The 7,994-nt window shown below is 40.7% G+C and overlaps 1 long non-coding RNA gene across 1 annotated transcript; it reads left to right on the forward strand.

Moving 5' to 3' along the window:
* The first annotated feature begins 3,857 nt into the window (after positions 1–3,857).
* Positions 3,858–7,123, forward strand: LOC145445419 (uncharacterized). Its single transcript, XR_013917012.1, has 3 exons — positions 3,858–4,871; positions 5,509–5,637; positions 5,707–7,123. It is a non-coding gene; the product is annotated as an uncharacterized LOC145445419 (long non-coding RNA).
* Positions 7,124–7,994: the final 871 nt, after the last annotated feature.

A 7,994-nucleotide genomic window follows, 5' to 3' on the forward strand; every position in this document is an offset into this window, starting at 1 on the left:
GTTCTAGGTCGTTGTTGTTCATTTCTGTGAATAGATATTGTTCGTACAAGTTCATTGATACCTTGTTATTTGATATTTATTATATCGAAGACGTCAAAATCGTATATCAAACACCGTGGATAATTATGTTGCAAAATGCACTGCGTCGGCAATTCGCGCGTCATTGACCACAATCAGATAACGTTCTGTATGTTTCGTTCTAGCCGCCTTCGGGCATAGTTGTTTCATTATGTCAATAGCTAGTGTCCATACAAGTCCACACATATCTTCATATCTGATATTAGTTACATCTAAGCTGATCAAAAGCTATGTGATAGGCCGCGTGACAAAAATATCCGCCGAAGCATCATTTCGCAGACACGCGCGTTCCTCGTACCCGCCATATACACTGTCGTTTAGTTGGTTTTATTCGTCATAACCAGCTGTAGTTTGTTGCTATGAATAGCGATTGTCAGTTTCTGTTTATATTGTGCTAAAGCAACGATACTAGTTAGTTCTATACCGCTCAAGGTTTCATTTGAAAACCGGGAAGCGAATTCCGTCAGACTACCGTACCAGCCTCAAGCACATGGCTGAATACCCGTCACATAACGTGAAATATATCGTGTTCTAATAGGCATACACCTTCATAGATTGTGTCTGTGAATTGTTGTTGTCTATATGATTCTAAATAACGGCTAATGGTAAAGTATAATTCGGAATACATACAATATTACTCAGCGATTATACCTACGCAAAAGCGTGCGTCTGGGTATACAAAGAGCTGTCGTACATCGATATATATCTTACGTTGTAGTAATGATAAGCATTTGCAGTAAATCATTATGGTAAGGACTGTAAATATCCGTCTACGAACACTAAAATGACTAATATAGGGTCACAACAGTTAGAGTTATAAGCCTTCGAAGTTACCCAGAGATATCCCTGGAAGTTACCATACGCGCGCGAATGACGCGCCATGACTCACTCTCTCTGCGGTCTGCCGCGAGCTGACTAAAACGGTCGGCATTGTTTTGATTAGAAATTAGCGCCTGCTAGACGTAGACCGTCGACTCAGGGCTCTCTAGAACGATGAATTCTGAGCATATACAATACACCAGACTGTATGGTCGTCGAATACCTATACTAAGGTTCATAAGATTCGCAATTTAGCATTTCTGTTTCCAACCAACGTTTTCACGGCTTGCTCTTGATATAAGTGGCCAGACACAGAGCTCAAAATGATTTGAGTGGCGCAATCGGATCCGCGTGGAAATTCTGAATCGAACGCTACCTTGTTTACCGGGCTCCAATCCCATTAAGGCACAGTTTTTCGATTTTGAAAATTGAAGTAAAATTTTTCGAAAATTGCAGCCGTTGCCATTCGGTTAAGAGCCGCCTTTTTCTTGCAATTATGGTTGGATGTATCTCAGGTATGTGAACGATATATTGTGGCATTCTGGTCATGAAGTCCCTATAATTCGCTTCCGCATACATAGCCTAGAGTTATCTCTATTCTTTGCCGTCGGTTGTGACGTGGTTGTTCGGTCACAGTTATAGCCAGACGGATATCAGAATTGTGTGCCAATAGCGACATCCAAATGTAACATTTTACAACTGGAATTTCCGGCAGGTATATGAAGATGAAAACAGACAGCAGGCCTATGACATATAAACTTCATATATTTATTTCATATCATACACCAGATAAGTGAATAACTTATTGCCGGTCCTGCCTGCGTATTGGTAGTTCTAGTAACCCAACTATTATCATCATTTTCACCAATACCATCGTCATGGGCACTGGCGTAGCCAGAAGGGGGATTTTCGATAAATTAATACAATGTGTAGTAATTTTCATCAGATGTAATCAACTTGAAGTTTTTCTTCGCGCTGCGCGCGATATAGAATTTCAGTACATTTTTCGTTGTTGGGTATAGGCTATCCGCCTCTCGATAAATTAAAATGAAAAAATAGACCTAAAAAAAATAAGCATGATATACAGCATTGAATCTAACTGTAATCGTGTGTGCTGCCCACAGTTGCGAAAGTATTAGGCACTAGCTTTTCGGCGCCAAAAACACTCCAAGGCAGATAAGTTTGAGTAACATCTACGTGCGATCCAAGAAACATCGCGAGCGTTAGTTGGCCGAAGATCCCGCGGAATCGCCCTGTCATTGCAATCTGAGTCCAGGGGTACAAATGCAACGAGCAGAGACAATAAATGTTGTGTCCAGCGAATAAATGAAAATTAGGAATCGTGCGCAACTCACCAAAGACTAAATTTATCTTTTAATTGGTTGTGGTACGTGTGTGCGATCTTTTGAGTGGCGACAACTTTATCCGAAAATAACAGCATGCTTCAACTAAGTAAGTAATTACGAATGGCCCCCCGACTCCCACCATCCAGAAACTCATGAATAGTCTTACCGTGTGGCATGAATAGCTCAAGATGAATATTTGCGTGCTTTCTAAATCTTTGAAGTCCCTCCCAGAATGAAGTCCCACCAGTTGAGAGTGGGTGGGGGTGGGGAGGGGCGAGCCTGAATGGAGGCCCGAGTTCAGTTCGTAATTGAACATATTTTTTTGGTAGAATCAATAAACTTGAAATTTTTCTTCGCACTTCGCGCGATTTAATGTAGCGCTACATGTCTTGATTTTAATATGAGTATCCACTTGAGTCACCCCCCAAAAATATTCTAGTTTAATATATAAAAATAGGCATTTCGGCGCCGTTGATATATATGTCCGATTATCAGTTGTTCATTTACGTGCATAAATGGTCGGCACCGAATAGTCCTGTCTTGGCAATCTGAGAAGATGGCAGACCCCGGGATGAAATGCCAGCTTGGAATCGTGTGTGTCACGAGAGAGGTCTTTCTTTTTGTTTAGTCAATGGTACATTTGTGCGATTTCAATACCTTTTAACCATATAGCAGCCGGGAGGTCACGAAATAACAGCATGCAACAGATTAATTAATAACAACGCCCGCCGCCCGTAGATGTATAATAAATTCTTGTATATCTTAAACGTGTCCCAAACTTTCGAATATACCACCTTCCTTAGCTCTAGCGGTAAATCTGATCAAGTGGGCAAGTCTATGATATGCAATTACTAATACTATTGAGAAGATGCATACATGAATTACAAAATTTCTTCGCACTTCGCATCATAAGACATACTTGGTGTGCCTACATGACAATTAAGTCTGGCTTACGAGTAGCCATGACATAAAATGTCTAGGGGGCGTTTCCCCGTTCCGTAGATCGTCCTATGGGGTGTCGTCCAAGTCAATTGGGTGTGACATTAGTATTGACCAAATTCATCCAGTACCTTGGAAAATTTCATCGTATCGCGCGGAAGTAGGTGCGCACTGATCTTCCATAACATATGTATGCGGGTGGGTAAAAGATCGTCCTAGCAGTTGTGGCGATAAGGGCCTAACACCAGAAAAAGGGGGGGGGGGTGCCTCATCAAATATTCTGGTTACGCCCTTGGTCATGGGCCGCCATATATCAAATCCACCATACTGCAGAGTGCAGACACTCTCACTTGGAGTCGTTGCAGGAGTGATGACGTCATTGGACAGGCTGATAAACATTCTAAGTCAGAGTTGGCCGATACTGAAATTTCTGCGGAAGTAGATATCGGTTGTACTCTAGTCACAATTGTTATATAGCGCCTTCATCTATCAGCGTGGTTAACAGCATCTGTTTCATTCCAATGAAGCAACGGGTCAATGGGTATATTTTATTCAGAGAGATATTCATGTATATACAATATTATACATTCAACTTATATTTGCATTCAAGTTTTCAACCGTTATGGTGTTTTCAAGGTGAAATTATGGTATTTTTATAATCCTCAATGTGTTTTTCAGTTTCGTGTATTGAAGTATTGAAGGAGACCATTGATGTGTGTGCGAACGCAAGCGGGATTATGATACAAAATGGAATTGTGTGTAAGCTATGGCTGTTCCAATCCCGCTGCTGCTCTACCAATGGATCATTGGTTTTCAATTTGAATGAAAAGGAATCTAGTATTTGGTACGATTGCAAACATACGCGTTGCACCACTCTCAGGAATCTATTAGTAACAGGTAACAGTGTAAACAGCGATACAGTGTCGATACGACACAGCAAGACGCCGGAAACTGTGGACCATTTCGTGCTGTTCTGTACTAAATATCCGTAGAACGGACCCATCTGAGCAAAACCGAACAAAAGTATCGTAGGCTACACCTTACACAGTGTTTTCCCTCATAGTAAATCAGATAATGATTCAACCGTTAATTGACTTTGTTGTATTGACCGGAAGAGACATATGCCATGTTATTTCAGGAATAAGCAGTAATCACGGTTCTGGGGCACAAAGCCTTAGCAGCTAAGCACCACTCATCACAAATACCCACCCACCCACTTAACAAGACACTCACAGTTCTGACCAGTTTCTTCTTTGGTAATTCTCCCCTTATAGTCGCATGATATGAATTATAGTGACACGTTTATGAACAAAAACAAATACTGGATTCAACAGTACAAGGTTGTAACGTGGCGATGCGGAATATATATTTTCGATAGTACGGTATTGGATCATACAATATTCTCGAGATCGAATTGCCCACCAGGTACTCGATTTCTCTCACTATATCGCAATTGACGAGTTGTCCAGCCCCTGGCATAGCTCAAAGATTTGGAAACTGCTCACTTTGATAAGTCAAGATCTGAATAAAGATGTTGTCTCACGTATGCAGGTATTCCTAGCTATCCAATACTGTGGAAACAAAATGTAAAGGTGTCATTAACAACGAGGGACTTCCCCGTCGTTGTGCAATATTCTGGAACAAAGCGAAGGCATAAGATCTCATTAAGATACAGCTTCTCAAACTTTGGTAAGTGCGATAAATATAACTCTAATATACATTTTAATAATATAGTAATTGCAGAAATATATTAAAACCCGAAGCTTTTCGAGCTGACACTCTTCAAGGGCAATCGTCAGCAAATGGAGAATTTCAAAAACATGCATCTAGCTACATTGCATACAACCAATTATGACGTCATCGAAACAAACAAAATGAAATACAGGCAAACCTCGAGCGCAGCTAGTGGTCAATTTTTAGATTGAATAAAAATTCCTTGTGTCAGCTTGTGTCATCAAAAGGAATTTTTAGTCAATCTAAAAATTGGCCACTAGCTGCGCTCGCGGTTTGCCTGTATTTCATGTTGTTTGTTTCTATGGCGTCATAATTGTTTGTATGCAATGAAGCTAGATGCATGTTTTTGAAATTCTCCATTCGCTGCCGATTGTCCTTGAAGAGTGTCAGCTCGAAAAACTTCGGGTTTTAATATATTTCTGCAATGAATATATTATTAAAATGTATATTAAAGTTCTGTACCCCAAAGAGTCTCTTCAAATATAACTCTATTCGTTAAAACTAACGTAGGTTCTAATGGAAGCCACCTTACTTGTAGTCGTCGACGAATCCATCTTCGAGGCTTTTATAAAAATTATTCAATTTAATTCAGCGCCCATAGAAGACGCTTTCCCAACCACGGACTCTACAGCGACCTCAACAAAAGCAGAAAATACGCCGACATCATCAGCATCATCAGTGAATTATGAACTTAACGCGACGTATTCAGTAACCCCAAGCAGTAAGTAATACAGACAGACATGAACAATTGAACAGGTATTTCCGATTGAACATAAGCACCATGTTTTAGATAAATTATGCGGGCGTCGCGAGAGTAGGCCTACCGGTGACATCAATCAAATCGTATCCATTATCTTGGGAAGTCTGCTGCTGATCACAGTCATCATGTTACTATTTTCTCTGGCGAGGCAAGAAATATTTATTGGGTTCACGGAATGAATGCATGAATATTGAGATGCTGCATGACTTCTTCTTGGTTAGCATGGATCACGTTACGAATTTATTTTGAAATCGAAACAGAACACGAAGGCTGATGAACTTGCCGAAGAGCCCAATAGCTGGAGAAGGAGACTCACAAATTTATGCGACGGTGACTAATACCATCACTACAGACGACTTCCAAGAAACCCGATTCAATGACCTCTATCACATTTAATACGGCAAATCTCATAGTGTTCGGTGGAAGCCAAATAGATTGTAGCAAGGAATTGACATCAACGTGAATCTTGAAAGCATCATTTGGGCGAAGCCTGGGCGGAAATTCGAGGGCAGATTTTTCAGCAATGGCGTGATGTCACTGAGACTACTGGAGTGTGACGTCACAATGTCCGAAAGCGAAGGATATCCTTAGGGTTGTATTTAAAACAAACGGTGTTTTAAAATACTCTGTTTAAAACATGTTATAAACAGTGCTTTAAACAAATTTGTGTTTTTTAACGTATAATTATGCCGTTATTCCGTAAATACTTTCGGCAAAAATGTAGTATGAGCCTACAGACTAGGGATGGTGTGAACCTCTGAAAGGTTCTGGTTCGTGTGAACGCGAACCTTTTTGAAAGATTCTGTGTGAACACGAACGCGAACCTCATGACGTCACGTGACGTCCTATTGCTAATTTCAACCCTATATTTCAATTAAGCGAATGCTTATACAAATGTACTGTACATAATACCTAGCGACGAATCGGGCCTCATAATGGCACAGTGCTGAAGTACATATTGACGTTTTAAACGTCGCCAAATGTATCAACTGAGGCAATCAAATGATATAATAATCCCATAAAATATATATCTTCCTTCGCTTTCCCAACAATTTCGACCTGACCGGACAATGTATTTGGCGCCTGAGTATTGCCACAAGGATATTGAGCAGAATGTAAAACGGGTTTCTATACTTGCTACCGATAATGCCTCATTAACAAGCTATAAAGCTGTAGCCAACACCCCAATCTTACATATTTGGTTTTTATGATACAGTATACATATGAAGTCAAGATAGACCCCGTACGCCTGCTAGATTTTTACATCAGAAGACGATATCAATCTCATTGATTGGTTGAATAAGCATTATTCGCTGACTACATGCAGTGCGTTTTTTTGTTTTGTTTTTTGTTTTGTGGTGTTCATGGTGTTTGTCGACTACTATGGTCATTTACATCAGGCCGATATTTTTCATTATTTTCCGTAACTGCCGACTTATAGCACGGTCCACCTCTAGGCTTTTGTAGGACATCGCTTACGCGGATAAGGTGAGGAGGAGGAGCCTAGGTAAACCTCCAACACTTCGGTATCGGAATTCTGAAGTCGACCTCCGTCGTTCTCAAACCCGCACCCATTGGTGTTGCAGCCGCGGATTATACCACTGCGCTATCTCGCCACACGCATGCACTGCGGTCTTGGTGTTATGTGAATGCGGGTCAAGCTCACAGCAAAGAGTCACTAAATATTCACAAACGGAAAGCTGGATATTTCGAGCAAACTTTTGTAACAATGCAAGTAAAATGTTTGAGATTGGCAAGATGCATGCTCTTTTAGTGTTGATTGTTTGTGCTGCCAGCACCATGCATAGAGGGGCCCGCAGTTGAAATGCAATAAAATTGGACCAAAGATGTTATAATGAAGTGAGAATTGCAATATATACAAAAGGTTCACATTGCAGAACCGACCAAGGTTCTGTTGTGAACGCGAACCTCAAAATTTCCGAGGTTCACACACAGAACGCGAACGTGAACCTCACTTTCACACAATCCCTACTACAGACAATTTGCACCCAATGTAGTCGACGTATACGATATGCAGTGGCTCGAACCCTCGAAATCGTCGTAGGTTCAACAGTTATAGCAAGTATATATAGATCATTGGTACGGGATGGATGTTCTAATGATGATCGCCGACGACCGTAAAAATGCTGCATAACGATGTAGTCCTGGTTAAGATATTTTTGGTCTGTTTATGACAGCGGACGGTAGCACCTTTCGTCGAAGGAGCCATATTTATCCTATAATTTCGATGGTCGATGGTAATCCTTTGTAACGTCACAAGTAAAAATGATGACGTTAAGGTTAAAAAAAACTAAAAA

The sequence above is a fragment of the Botryllus schlosseri genome, chromosome 8 (assembly GCF_051294905.1).
Source record: "Botryllus schlosseri isolate E-star chromosome 8, Bs_hap1, whole genome shotgun sequence".
Classification (NCBI taxonomy): Eukaryota; Metazoa; Chordata; class Ascidiacea; order Stolidobranchia; family Styelidae; genus Botryllus; species Botryllus schlosseri.